Genomic DNA, 17040 nt, shown 5'->3' with positions numbered 1-17040 from the left:
AGGGATGAGTATATGAGGGATGTCTATATGAGGGATGAGTATATGAGGGATGAGTATATGAGGGATGAGTATATGAGGGATGAGTATATGAGAGATGTCTATATGAGGGATGAGTATATGAGGGATGAGTATATGAGGGATGTCTATATGAGGGATGAGTATATGAGGGATGTCTATATGAGGGATGAGTATATGAGGGATGTCTATATGAGGGATGTGTATATGAGGGATGAGTATATGAGGGATGAGTATATGAGGGATGTCTATATGAGGGATGTGTATATGAGGGATGAGTATATGAGGGATGTCTATATGAGGGATGTCTATATGAGGGATGTGTATATGAGAGATGAGTATATGAGGGATGAGTATATGAGGGATGAGTATATGAGGGATGAGTATATGAGGGACGAGTATATGAGGGATGTCTATATGAGGGATGTGTATATGAGGGATGAGTATATGAGGGATGAGTATATGAGGGATGAGTATATGAGGGATGTCTATATGAGGGATGAGTATATGAGGGATGTCTATATGAGGGATGAGGATATGAGGGATGAGTATATGAGGGATGTCTATATGAGGGATGAGTATATGAGGGATGAGTATATGAGGGATGAGTATATGAGGGATGTCTATATGAGGGATGTGTATATGAGGGATGAGTATATGAGGGATGTGTATATGAGGGATGAGTATATGAGGGATGAGTATATGAGGGATGTCTATATGAGGGATGAGTATATGAGGGATGAGTATATGAGGGATGAGTATATGAGGGATGAGTATATGAGGGATGTCTATATGAGGGATGTCTATATGAGGGATGTGTATATGAGGGATGAGTATATGAGGGATGTGTATATGAGGGATGAGTATATGAGGGATGTCTATATGAGGGATGAGTACATGAGGGATGAGTATATGAGGGATGAGTATATGAGGGATGTCTATATGAGGGATGTATATATGAGGGATGAGTATATGAGGGATGAGTATATGAGGGATGTCTATATGAGGGATGTCTATATGAGGGATGTGTATATGAGGGATGAGTATATGAGGGATGAGTATATGAGGGATGAGTATATGAGGGATGAGTATATGAGGGATGTCTATATGAGGGATGTCTATATGAGGGATGAGTATATAAGGGATGAGTATATGAGGGATGAGTATATGAGGGATGTCTATATGAGGGATGTGTATATGAGGGATGAGTATATGAGGGATGAGTATATGAGGGATGTCTATATGAGGGATGAGTATATGAGGGATGAGTATATGAGGGATGAGTATATGAGGGATGAGTATATGAGGGATGTCTATATGAGGGATGAGTATATGAGGGATGTCTATATGAGGGATGAGTATATGAGGGATGTCTATATGAGGGATGAGTATATGAGGGATGTCTATATGAGGGATGAGTATATGAGGGATGTCTATATGAGGGATGTGTATATGAGGGATGAGTATATGAGGGATGAGTATATGAGGGATGAGTATATGAGGGATGTCTATATGAGGGATGTGTATATGAGGGATGAGTATATGAGGGATGTCTATATGAGGGATGTGTATATGAGAGATGAGTATATGAGGGATGAGTATATGAGGGATGAGTATATGAGGGATGAGTATATGAGGGATGAGTATATGAGGGACGAGTATATGAGGGATGTGTATATGAGGGATGAGTATATGAGGGATGAGTATATGAGGGATGTCTATATGAGGGATGAGGATATGAGGGATGAGTATATGAGGGATGTCTATATGAGGGATGTGTGAATGAGGGATGAGTATATGAGGGATGAGTATATGAGGGATGAGTATATGAGGGATGTGTATATGACGGATGTGTATATGAGGGATGAGTATATGAGGGATGTGTATATGAGGGATGAGTATATGAGGGATGAGTATATGAGGGATGTCTATATGAGGGATGAGTATATGAGGGATGAGTATATGAGGGATGAGTATATGAGGGATGAGTATATGAGGGATGTCTATATGAGGGATGTCTATATGAGGGATGTGTATATGAGAGATGAGTATATGAGGGATGAGTATATGAGGGATGAGTATATGAGGGATGTCTATATGAGGGATGTCTATATGAGGGATGAGTATATGAGGGATGAGTATATGAGGGATGTGTATATGAGGGATGAGTATATGAGGGATGTCTATATGAGGGATGAGTACATGAAGGATGAGTATATGAGGGATGTCTATATGAGGGATGAGTATATGAGGGATGAGTATATGAGGGATGAGTATATGAGGGATGAGTATATGAGGGATGAGTATATGAGGGATGTGTATATGAGGGATGAGTATATGAGGGATGTCTATATGAGGGATGAGTATATGAGGGATGAGTATATGAGGGATGAGTATATGAGGGATGTCTATATGAGGAATGAGTAAGTGAGGGATATCTATATGAGGGATGAGTATATGAGGGATGAGTATATCAGGGATGAGTATATGAGGGATGTCTATATGAGGGATAAGTATATGAGGGATGAGTATATGAGGGATGAGTATATGAGGGATGTCTATATGAGGGATGTGTATATGAGGGATGAGTATATGAGGGATGAGTATATGAGGGATGTCTCTATGAGGGATGAGTATATGAGGGATGTCTCTATGAGGGATGAGTATATGAGGGATGAGTATATAAGAAATGAGTATATGAGGGATGAGTATATGAGGGATGTGTATATGAGGGATGTGTATATGAGGGATGAGTATATGAGGGATGAGTATATGAGGGATGAGTATATGAGGGATAAGTATATGAGGAATGAGTATATGAGGGATGAGTATATGAGGGATGTCTATATGAGTGATGAGTATATGAGGGATGTCTATATGAGGGATGAGTATATGAGGGATGAGTATATGAGGGATGAGTATATGAGGGATGAGTATATGAGGGATGTCTATATGAGGGATGTCTATATGAGGGATGAGTATATGAGGGGTGTCTATATGAGGGATGTGTATATGAGGGATGAGTATATGAGGGATGTCTATATGAGGAATGTGTATATGAGGGATGTCTATATGAGGGATGCCTATATGAGGGATGTGTATATGAGGGATGAGTATATGAGGGATGTGTATATGAGGGATGAGTATATGAGGGATGAGTATATGAGGGATGTCTATATGAGGAATGTGTATATGAGGGATGTCTATATGAGGGATGAGTATATGAGGGATGAGTATATGAGGGATGTGTATATGAGGGATGTGTATATGACGGATGAGTATATGAGGGATGTGTATATGAGGGATGAGTATATGAGGGATGAGTATATGAGGGATGAGTATATGAGGGATGCCTATATGAGGGATGAGTATATGAGGGATGTGTATATGAGGGATGTCTATATGAGGGATGAGTATATGAGAGATGAGTATATGAGAGATGAGTATATGAGAGATGTCTATATGAGGGATGAGTATATGAGGGATGAGTATATGAGGGATGAGTATATGAGGGATGAGTATATGAGGGATGTCTATATGAGGGATGAGTATATGAGGGATGTCTATATGAGGGATGTCTATATGAGGGATGAGTATATGAGGGATGAGTATATGAGGGATGAGTATATGAGGGATGAGTATATGAGGGATGTCTATATGAGGGATGAGTATATGAGGGATGTGTATATGAGGGATGAGTATATGAGGGATGAGTATATGAGGGATGAGTATATGAGGGATGTCTATATGAGGGATGAGTATATGAGGGATGTCTATATGAGGGATGAGTATATGAGGGATGTCTATATGAGGGATGAGTATATGAGGGATGTCTATATGAGGGATGAGTATATGAGGGATGTCTATATGAGGGATGTGTATATGAGGGATGAGTATATGAGGGATGAGTATATGAGGGATGAGTATATGAGGGATGTGTATATGAGGGATGTGTATATGAGGGATGAGTATATGAGGGATGTGTATATGAGGGATGAGTATATGAGGGATGAGTATATGAGGGATGAGTATATGAGGGATGAGTATATGAGGGATGAGTATATGAGGGATGAGTATATGAGGGATGTCTATATGAGGGATGTGTATATGAGGGATGAGTATATGAGGGATGAGTATATGAGGGATGAGTATATGAGGGATGAGTATATGAGGGATGTCTATATGAGGGATGAGTATATGAGGGATGTCTATATGAGGGATGAGGATATGAGGGATGAGTATATGAGGGATGAGTATATGAGGGATGTGTATATGAGGGATGAGTATATGAGGGATGAGTATATGAGGGATGAGCATATGAGGGATGTCTATATGAGGGATGTGTATATGAGGGATGAGTATATGAGGGATGAGTATATGAGGGATGTCTATATGAGGGATGTCTATATGAGGGATGAGTATATAAGGGATGAGTATATGAGGGATGAGTATATGAGGGATGTCTATATGAGGGATGTGTATATGAGGGATGAGTATATGAGGGATGAGTATATGAGGGATGTCTATATGAGGGATGAGGATATGAGGGATGAGTATATGAGGGATGTCTATATGAGGGATGTGTGAATGAGGGATGAGTATATGAGGGATGAGTATATGAGGGATGAGTATATGAGGGATGTGTATATGACGGATGTGTATATGAGGGATGAGTATATGAGGGATGTGTATATGAGGGATGAGTATATGAGGGATGAGTATATGAGGGATGTCTATATGAGGGATGAGTATATGAGGGATGAGTATATGAGGGATGAGTATATGAGGGATGAGTATATGAGGGATGTCTATATGAGGGATGTCTATATGAGGGATGTGTATATGAGAGATGAGTATATGAGGGATGAGTATATGAGGGATGAGTATATGAGGGATGTCTATATGAGGGATGTCTATATGAGGGATGAGTATATGAGGGATGAGTATATGAGGGATGTGTATATGAGGGATGAGTATATGAGGGATGTCTATATGAGGGATGAGTACATGAAGGATGAGTATATGAGGGATGTCTATATGAGGGATGAGTATATGAGGGATGAGTATATGAGGGATGAGTATATGAGGGATGTCTATATGAGGGATGTGTATATGAGGGATGAGTATATGAGGGATAAGTATATGAGGGATGAGTATATGAGGGATGTCTATATGAGGGATGAGTATATGAGGGATGTCTATATGAGGGATGAGGATATGAGGGATGAGTATATGAGGGATGAGTATATGAGGGATGTCTATATGAGGGATGTGTATATGAGGGATGAGTATATGAGGGATGAGTATATGAGGGATGTCTATATGAGGGATGTCTATATGAGGGATGTGTATATGAGGGATGAGTATATGAGGGATGAGTATATGAGGGATGTCTATATGAGGGATGAGTATATGAGGGATGAGTATATAAGGGATGAGTATATGAGGGATGAGTATATGAGGGATGTCTATATGAGGGATGTGTATATGAGGGATGAGTATATGAGGGATGAGTATATGAGGGATGAGTATATGAGGGATGTCTATATGAGGGATGAGTATATGAGGGATGAGTATATGAGGGATGAGTATATGAGGGATGAGTATATGAGAGATGTCTATATGAGGGATGAGTATATGAGGGATGAGTATATGAGGGATGTCTATATGAGGGATGAGTATATGAGGGATGTCTATATGAGGGATGAGTATATGAGGGATGTCTATATGAGGGATGTGTATATGAGGGATGAGTATATGAGGGATGAGTATATGAGGGATGTCTATATGAGGGATGTGTATATGAGGGATGAGTATATGAGGGATGTCTATATGAGGGATGTCTATATGAGGGATGTGTATATGAGAGATGAGTATATGAGGGATGAGTATATGAGGGATGAGTATATGAGGGATGAGTATATGAGGGACGAGTATATGAGGGATGTCTATATGAGGGATGTGTATATGAGGGATGAGTATATGAGGGATGAGTATATGAGGGATGAGTATATGAGGGATGTCTATATGAGGGATGAGTATATGAGGGATGTCTATATGAGGGATGAGGATATGAGGGATGAGTATATGAGGGATGTCTATATGAGGGATGAGTATATGAGGGATGAGTATATGAGGGATGAGTATATGAGGGATGTCTATATGAGGGATGTGTATATGAGGGATGAGTATATGAGGGATGTGTATATGAGGGATGAGTATATGAGGGATGAGTATATGAGGGATGTCTATATGAGGGATGAGTATATGAGGGATGAGTATATGAGGGATGAGTATATGAGGGATGAGTATATGAGGGATGTCTATATGAGGGATGTCTATATGAGGGATGTGTATATGAGGGATGAGTATATGAGGGATGTGTATATGAGGGATGAGTATATGAGGGATGTCTATATGAGGGATGTGTATATGAGGGATGAGTATATGAGGGATAAGTATATGAGGGATGAGTATATGAGGGATGTCTATATGAGGGATGAGTATATGAGGGATGTCTATATGAGGGATGAGGATATGAGGGATGAGTATATGAGGGATGAGTATATGAGGGATGTCTATATGAGGGATGTGTATATGAGGGATGAGTATATGAGGGATGAGTATATGAGGGATGTCTATATGAGGGATGTCTATATGAGGGATGTGTATATGAGGGATGAGTATATGAGGGATGAGTATATGAGGGATGTCTATATGAGGGATGAGTATATGAGGGATGAGTATATAAGGGATGAGTATATGAGGGATGAGTATATGAGGGATGTCTATATGAGGGATGTGTATATGAGGGATGAGTATATGAGGGATGAGTATATGAGGGATGAGTATATGAGGGATGTCTATATGAGGGATGAGTATATGAGGGATGAGTATATGAGGGATGAGTATATGAGGGATGAGTATATGAGAGATGTCTATATGAGGGATGAGTATATGAGGGATGAGTATATGAGGGATGTCTATATGAGGGATGAGTATATGAGGGATGTCTATATGAGGGATGAGTATATGAGGGATGTCTATATGAGGGATGTGTATATGAGGGATGAGTATATGAGGGATGAGTATATGAGGGATGTCTATATGAGGGATGTGTATATGAGGGATGAGTATATGAGGGATGTCTATATGAGGGATGTCTATATGAGGGATGTGTATATGAGAGATGAGTATATGAGGGATGAGTATATGAGGGATGAGTATATGAGGGATGAGTATATGAGGGACGAGTATATGAGGGATGTCTATATGAGGGATGTGTATATGAGGGATGAGTATATGAGGGATGAGTATATGAGGGATGAGTATATGAGGGATGTCTATATGAGGGATGAGTATATGAGGGATGTCTATATGAGGGATGAGGATATGAGGGATGAGTATATGAGGGATGTCTATATGAGGGATGAGTATATGAGGGATGAGTATATGAGGGATGAGTATATGAGGGATGTCTATATGAGGGATGTGTATATGAGGGATGAGTATATGAGGGATGTGTATATGAGGGATGAGTATATGAGGGATGAGTATATGAGGGATGTCTATATGAGGGATGAGTATATGAGGGATGAGTATATGAGGGATGAGTATATGAGGGATGAGTATATGAGGGATGTCTATATGAGGGATGTCTATATGAGGGATGTGTATATGAGGGATGAGTATATGAGGGATGTGTATATGAGGGATGAGTATATGAGGGATGTCTATATGAGGGATGAGTACATGAGGGATGAGTATATGAGGGATGAGTATATGAGGGATGTCTATATGAGGGATGTATATATGAGGGATGAGTATATGAGGGATGAGTATATGAGGGATGTCTATATGAGGGATGTCTATATGAGGGATGTGTATATGAGGGATGAGTATATGAGGGATGAGTATATGAGGGATGAGTATATGAGGGATGAGTATATGAGGGATGTCTATATGAGGGATGTCTATATGAGGGATGAGTATATAAGGGATGAGTATATGAGGGATGAGTATATGAGGGATGTCTATATGAGGGATGTGTATATGAGGGATGAGTATATGAGGGATGAGTATATGAGGGATGTCTATATGAGGGATGAGTATATGAGGGATGAGTATATGAGGGATGAGTATATGAGGGATGAGTATATGAGGGATGTCTATATGAGGGATGAGTATATGAGGGATGTCTATATGAGGGATGAGTATATGAGGGATGTCTATATGAGGGATGAGTATATGAGGGATGTCTATATGAGGGATGAGTATATGAGGGATGTCTATATGAGGGATGTGTATATGAGGGATGAGTATATGAGGGATGAGTATATGAGGGATGAGTATATGAGGGATGTCTATATGAGGGATGTGTATATGAGGGATGAGTATATGAGGGATGTCTATATGAGGGATGTGTATATGAGAGATGAGTATATGAGGGATGAGTATATGAGGGATGAGTATATGAGGGATGAGTATATGAGGGATGAGTATATGAGGGACGAGTATATGAGGGATGTGTATATGAGGGATGAGTATATGAGGGATGAGTATATGAGGGATGTCTATATGAGGGATGAGGATATGAGGGATGAGTATATGAGGGATGTCTATATGAGGGATGTGTGAATGAGGGATGAGTATATGAGGGATGAGTATATGAGGGATGAGTATATGAGGGATGTGTATATGACGGATGTGTATATGAGGGATGAGTATATGAGGGATGTGTATATGAGGGATGAGTATATGAGGGATGAGTATATGAGGGATGTCTATATGAGGGATGAGTATATGAGGGATGAGTATATGAGGGATGAGTATATGAGGGATGAGTATATGAGGGATGTCTATATGAGGGATGTCTATATGAGGGATGTGTATATGAGAGATGAGTATATGAGGGATGAGTATATGAGGGATGAGTATATGAGGGATGTCTATATGAGGGATGTCTATATGAGGGATGAGTATATGAGGGATGAGTATATGAGGGATGTGTATATGAGGGATGAGTATATGAGGGATGTCTATATGAGGGATGAGTACATGAAGGATGAGTATATGAGGGATGTCTATATGAGGGATGAGTATATGAGGGATGAGTATATGAGGGATGAGTATATGAGGGATGAGTATATGAGGGATGAGTATATGAGGGATGTGTATATGAGGGATGAGTATATGAGGGATGTCTATATGAGGGATGAGTATATGAGGGATGAGTATATGAGGGATGAGTATATGAGGGATGTCTATATGAGGAATGAGTAAGTGAGGGATATCTATATGAGGGATGAGTATATGAGGGATGAGTATATCAGGGATGAGTATATGAGGGATGTCTATATGAGGGATAAGTATATGAGGGATGAGTATATGAGGGATGAGTATATGAGGGATGTCTATATGAGGGATGTGTATATGAGGGATGAGTATATGAGGGATGAGTATATGAGGGATGTCTCTATGAGGGATGAGTATATGAGGGATGTCTCTATGAGGGATGAGTATATGAGGGATGAGTATATAAGAAATGAGTATATGAGGGATGAGTATATGAGGGATGTGTATATGAGGGATGTGTATATGAGGGATGAGTATATGAGGGATGAGTATATGAGGGATGAGTATATGAGGGATAAGTATATGAGGAATGAGTATATGAGGGATGAGTATATGAGGGATGTCTATATGAGTGATGAGTATATGAGGGATGTCTATATGAGGGATGAGTATATGAGGGATGAGTATATGAGGGATGAGTATATGAGGGATGAGTATATGAGGGATGTCTATATGAGGGATGTCTATATGAGGGATGAGTATATGAGGGGTGTCTATATGAGGGATGTGTATATGAGGGATGAGTATATGAGGGATGTCTATATGAGGAATGTGTATATGAGGGATGTCTATATGAGGGATGCCTATATGAGGGATGTGTATATGAGGGATGAGTATATGAGGGATGTGTATATGAGGGATGAGTATATGAGGGATGAGTATATGAGGGATGTCTATATGAGGAATGTGTATATGAGGGATGTCTATATGAGGGATGAGTATATGAGGGATGAGTATATGAGGGATGTGTATATGAGGGATGTGTATATGACGGATGAGTATATGAGGGATGTGTATATGAGGGATGAGTATATGAGGGATGAGTATATGAGGGATGAGTATATGAGGGATGCCTATATGAGGGATGAGTATATGAGGGATGTGTATATGAGGGATGTCTATATGAGGGATGAGTATATGAGAGATGAGTATATGAGAGATGAGTATATGAGAGATGTCTATATGAGGGATGAGTATATGAGGGATGAGTATATGAGGGATGAGTATATGAGGGATGAGTATATGAGGGATGTCTATATGAGGGATGAGTATATGAGGGATGTCTATATGAGGGATGTCTATATGAGGGATGAGTATATGAGGGATGAGTATATGAGGGATGAGTATATGAGGGATGAGTATATGAGGGATGTCTATATGAGGGATGAGTATATGAGGGATGTGTATATGAGGGATGAGTATATGAGGGATGAGTATATGAGGGATGAGTATATGAGGGATGTCTATATGAGGGATGAGTATATGAGGGATGTCTATATGAGGGATGAGTATATGAGGGATGTCTATATGAGGGATGAGTATATGAGGGATGTCTATATGAGGGATGAGTATATGAGGGATGTCTATATGAGGGATGTGTATATGAGGGATGAGTATATGAGGGATGAGTATATGAGGGATGAGTATATGAGGGATGTGTATATGAGGGATGTGTATATGAGGGATGAGTATATGAGGGATGTGTATATGAGGGATGAGTATATGAGGGATGAGTATATGAGGGATGAGTATATGAGGGATGAGTATATGAGGGATGAGTATATGAGGGATGAGTATATGAGGGATGTCTATATGAGGGATGTGTATATGAGGGATGAGTATATGAGGGATGAGTATATGAGGGATGAGTATATGAGGGATGAGTATATGAGGGATGTCTATATGAGGGATGAGTATATGAGGGATGTCTATATGAGGGATGAGGATATGAGGGATGAGTATATGAGGGATGAGTATATGAGGGATGTGTATATGAGGGATGAGTATATGAGGGATGAGTATATGAGGGATGAGCATATGAGGGATGTCTATATGAGGGATGTGTATATGAGGGATGAGTATATGAGGGATGAGTATATGAGGGATGTCTATATGAGGGATGTCTATATGAGGGATGAGTATATAAGGGATGAGTATATGAGGGATGAGTATATGAGGGATGTCTATATGAGGGATGTGTATATGAGGGATGAGTATATGAGGGATGAGTATATGAGGGATGAGTATATGAGGGATGTCTATATGAGGGATGAGTATATGAGGGATGAGTATATGAGGGATGAGTATATGAGGGATGAGTATATGAGGGATGAGTATATGAGGGATGTCTATATGAGGGATGAGTATATGAGGGATGTCTATATGAGGGATGAGTATATGAGGGATGTCTATATGAGGGATGAGTATATGAGGGATGTCTATATGAGGGATGAGTATATGAGGGATGTCTATATGAGGGATGAGTATATGAGGGATGAGTATATGAGGGATGAGTATATGAGGGATGTCTATATGAGGGATGAGTATATGAGGGATGTCTATATGAGGGATGTGTATATGAGGGATGAGTATATGAGGGATGAGTATATGAGGGATGAGTATATGAGGGATGAGTATATGAGGGACGAGTATATGAGGGATGTCTATATGAGGGATGTCTATATGAGGGATGTCTATATGAGGGATGTGTATATGAGGGATGTGTATATGAGGGATGAGTATATGAGGGATGAGTATATGAGGGATGAGTATATGAGGGATGTCTATATGAGGGATGAGTATATGAGGGATGTCTATATGAGGGATGAGGATATGAGGGATGAGTATATGAGGGATGAGTATATGAGGGATGTCTATATGAGGGATGTGTATATGAGGGATGAGTATATGAGGGATGAGTATATGAGGGATGAGTATATGAGGGATGTCTATATGAGGGATGTGTATATGAGGGATGAGTATATGAGGGATGAGTATATGAGGGATGAGTATATGAGGGATGTCTATATGAGGGATGTCTATATGAGGGATGAGTATATGAGGGATGAGTATATAAGGGATGAGTATATGAGGGATGAGTTTATGAGGGATGAGTATATGAGGGATGTCTATATGAGGGATGTGTATATGAGGGATGAGTATATGAGGGATGTGTATATGAGGGATGAGTATATGAGAGATGAGTATATGAGGGATGTCTATATGAGGGATGAGTATATGAGGGATGAGTATATGAGGGATGAGTATATGAGGGATGAGTATATGAGGGATGTCTATATGAGGGATGTCTATATGAGGGATGTGTATATGAGAGATGTCTATATGAGGGATGAGTATATGAGGGATGAGTATATGAGGGATGTCTATATGAGGGATGTCTCTATGAGGGATGAGTATATGAGGGATGAGTATATGAGGGATGTGTATATGAGGGATGTCTATATGAGGGATGAGTATATGAGGGATGTCTATATGAGGGATGAGTATATGAGGGATGAGTATATGAGGGATGAGTATATGAGGGATGTGTATATGAGGGATGAGTATATGAGGGATGTCTATATGAGGGATGAGTATATGAGGGATGAGTATATGAGGGATGAGTATATGAGGGATGTCTATATGAGGGATGAGTAAGTGAGGGATGTCTATATGAGGGATGAGTATATGAGGGATGAGTATATGAGGGATGAGTATATCAGGGATGAGTATATGAGGGATGTCTATATGAGGGATAAGTATATGAGGGATGAGTATATGAGGGATGAGTATATGAGGGATGTCTATATGAGGGATGTGTATATGAGGGATGAGTATATGAGGGATGAGTATATGAGGGATGTCTATATGAGGGATGAGTATATGAGGGATGAGTATATAAGGGATGAGTATATGAGGGATGAGTATATGAGGGATGTGTATATGAGGGATGAGTATATGAGGGATGAGTATATGAGGGATAAGTATATGAGGAATGAGTATATGAGGGATGAGTATATGAGGGATGTCTATATGAGTGATGAGTATATGAGGGATGTCTATATGAGGGATGAGTATATGAGGGATGAGTATATGAGGGATGAGTATATGAGGGATGAGTATATGAGGGATGTCTATATGAGGGATGAGTATATGAGGGGTGTCTATATGAGGGATGTGTATATGAGAGATGAGTATATGAGGGATGAGTATATGAGGTATGTCTATATGAGGGATGTGTATATGAGGGATGTCTATATAAGGGATGAGTATATGAGGGATGAGTTAATGAGGGATGTGTATATGAGGGATGAGTATATGAGGGATGTCTATATGAGGGATGAGTATATGAGGGATGAGTATATGAGGGGTGTCTATATGAGGGATGTGTATATGAGAGATGAGTATATGAGGGATGAGTATATGAGGTATGTCTATATGAGGGATGAGTATATGAGGGATGAGTATATGAGGGATGAGTATATGAGGGATGAGTATATGAGGGATGTCTATATGAGGGATGAGTATATGAGGGATGAGTATATGAGGGATGTCTATATGAGGGATGAGTATATGAGGGATGAGTATATGAGGGATGAGTATATGAGGGATGAGTATATGAGGAATGTCTATATGAGGGATGAGTATATGAGTGATGATTATATGAGGGATGTCTATATGAGGGATGTGTATATGATGGATGAGTATATGAGGGATGTCTATATGAGGGATGAGTATATGAGGGATGTCTATATGAGGGATGAGTATATGAGGGATGAGTATATGAGGGATGAGTATATGAGGGATGAGTATATGAGGGATGAGTATATGAGGGATGTCTATATGAGGGATGTGTATATGAGGGATGAGTATATGAGGGATGAATATATGAGGGATGAGTATATGAGGGATGAGTATATGAGGGATGAGTATATGAGGGATGTGTATATGAGGGATGAGTATATGAGGGATGTCTATATGAGGGATGAGTATATGAGGGATGAGTATATGAGGGATGTGTATATGAGGGATGAGTATATGAGGGATGTCTATATGAGGGATGTCTATATGAGGGATGAGTATATGAGGGATGAGTATATGAGGGATGTCTATATGAGGGATGAGTATATGAGGGATGAGTATATGAGGGATGTCTATATGAGGGATGAGTATATGAGGGATGAGTATATGAGGGATGTCTATATGAGGGATGAGTATATGAGGGATGAGTATATGAGGGATGAGTATATGAGGGATGTGTATATGAGGGATGAGTATATGAGGGATGAGTATATGAGGGATGTCTATATGAGGGATGAGTATATGAGGGATGAGTATATGAGGGATGAGTATATGAGGGATGAGTATATGAGGGATGTCTATATGAGGGATGTCTATATGAGGGATGTGTATATGAGGGATGAGTATATGAGGGATGAGTATATGAGGGATGAGTATATGAGGGATGTCTATATGAGGGATGAGTATATGAGGGATGTCTATATGAGGGATGAGTATATGAGGGATGAGTATATGAGGGATGAGTATATGAGGGATGAGTATATGAGGGATGAGTATATGAGGGATGTGTATATGAGGGATGTGTATATGAGGGATAAGTATATGAGGGATGAGTATATGAGGGATGTCTATATGAGGGTTGAGAATATGAGGGATTTCTATATGAGGGATGTGTATATGAGGGATGTGTATATGAGGGATGTGTATATGAGGGATGAGTATATAAGGGATGAGTATATGAGGGATGTGTATATGAGGGATAAGTATATGAGGGATGAGTATATGAGGGATGAGTATATGAGGGATGTCTATATGAGGGATGAGTATATGAGGGATTTCTATATGAGGGATGTCTATATGAGGGATGAGCAGTGGTGCTCGGATACCCCTGTTTATAATTCGAGTTTGGTCGAATTCGAATAGTAAATTATTCACGTTCGGTCGAATATTCGAGTAGAATATTTTTTACTATTCGATTCGACCTCGGACTTCGAGCTCACTATTCGAGTCGGTATTCGAGCTCATTATTCAAGCTGACTATTCGAATTGGCCTTAAATAGCTTCCAACACTTGTTTTGAGGGTGAATGATGCAAGAAACATCTTTTTTTCCAAGTAACAACAGCAAGTGATTATGTGGGGATGTTCCTTTAAAAAAAAAAAGGTTGAAAGAGAAGTTGTGTCCAAAATTTTGTTCAGTACAGTGTATATACTTCTTCTTCTTCTTCTTTATCTTCTATATCTTCTTCTTCTTCTTCTTCTTCATCTTCTTCTTCATCTTCTTCTTCTATATCGTCTTCTTCTTCCTTCTTCTTCTTCTTCTTCATCTTCTTCATCTTCTTCTTCTTCATCTTCATCTTCTTCTTCTTCTTCATCTTCTTCTTCTTCATCTTCTTCATCTTCTTCTTCTTCATCTTCTTCTTCATCATCTTCTTCATCTTCTTCATCTTCTTCTTCATCTTCTTCTTCATCTTCTTCTTCTTCTTCATCTTCTTCTTCTTCATCTTCTTCTTCATCTTCTTCTTCTTCTTCTTCATCTTCTTCTTCTTCATCTCCTTCATCTTCTTCATCTTCTTCTTCATCTTCTTCATCTTCTTCTTCTTCATCTTCTTCTTCTTCATCTTCTTCTTCTTCATCTTCTTCTTCTATATCTTCTTTTTCTATATCTTCTTCTTATTATTATTTTTCTATTTCGTCTTCTTCTTTTTCTATATCTTCTTCTTCTTCTTCTTCTCCTTCTTTTTCTATATCTTCTTCTTCTTCTATAAGGTCTTTTTCTTCTTCACTTATTTCTCTTTTATATTTTTATTTTTTAAAGAAATGCAGCTATTTTTGAGCGTAATAAATAGCTGGTGGCGCACGCATGTTGGAAGCGCCATTGTATGTGCTCCCTGGCAGTGGAAACACACAGACAGCAGGAGGTAAGTTCAGCAGCAGCAGCAGCAGCAGCAGGAGGAGGAGGATGATTGTGTGGCAGCAGGCAGTCAATGAGGCAGGCAGCGAGACATAATAGGCTGTGTGGTACCTAGCGGTGGTACCAGGCCGTAAATACACAGCATGAGGTTCCATTCCAGACAGCGGACGTGAAGCCCACATCATGTCCAATACACAACTGGGACAACACAGTTTTCAACCCGGACACCTCTAAAAATAATATCACACAGTATTAATAAAAAGTATATATATTTTTTTTGTTTTTTTAAAGAAATGCAGCTATTTTTGAGCGTAACAAATAGCTGGTGGCGCACGCATGTTGGAAGCGCCATTGTATGTGCTCCCTGGCAGTGGAAACACACAGACAGCAGGAGGTAAATTCAGCAGCAGGAGGAGGAGGATGAGTGTGTGGCAGCAGGCAGTCAATGAGGCAGGCAGCGTGACATAATAGCCCTTGTACCTAGCGGTGATACCAGGGCGTAAATAAACACAACAGGAGGTCCCACACAGCGGTCGTGCAGCCCACATCGTGTCCAATACACAACTGGGACAACACAGTTTTCAACCCGGGCACCTCAGAAAAATTAAACCTTTTTTTTAATGTTTTTTTTGTTTTGTTTTTACAACAAATTACACAGATATAGCTATTGTTTGACGTAATAGCTGGTGGCAGAGTGGCAGCAGAAGGTAAATCTGTGTACCCTGGCAGTGGGAAACACAGACAGACAGCAGCAGCAGGAGGAATGGAGGAGTAATGTGAACAGCTATTGTTTGACGTAAAAGCTGGTGGCAGAGTGGCAGCAGAAGGTAATTCTGTGTACCCTGGCAGTGGGAAACACAGACAGACAGCAGCAGCAGCAGCAGGAGGAATGGAGGAGTAGTGTGAGTGTGGCAGCAGGCAGGCAGCGTGACATAATAGCCCTGGTACCTAGCGGTGA

This window comes from Hyperolius riggenbachi, chromosome 5 (assembly GCF_040937935.1).
Source record: "Hyperolius riggenbachi isolate aHypRig1 chromosome 5, aHypRig1.pri, whole genome shotgun sequence".
In the NCBI taxonomy this organism is placed as follows: domain Eukaryota; kingdom Metazoa; phylum Chordata; class Amphibia; order Anura; family Hyperoliidae; genus Hyperolius; species Hyperolius riggenbachi.
The sequence above is the reverse complement of the archived record's forward strand: the minus strand, read 5'-3'. Positions refer to the sequence as shown.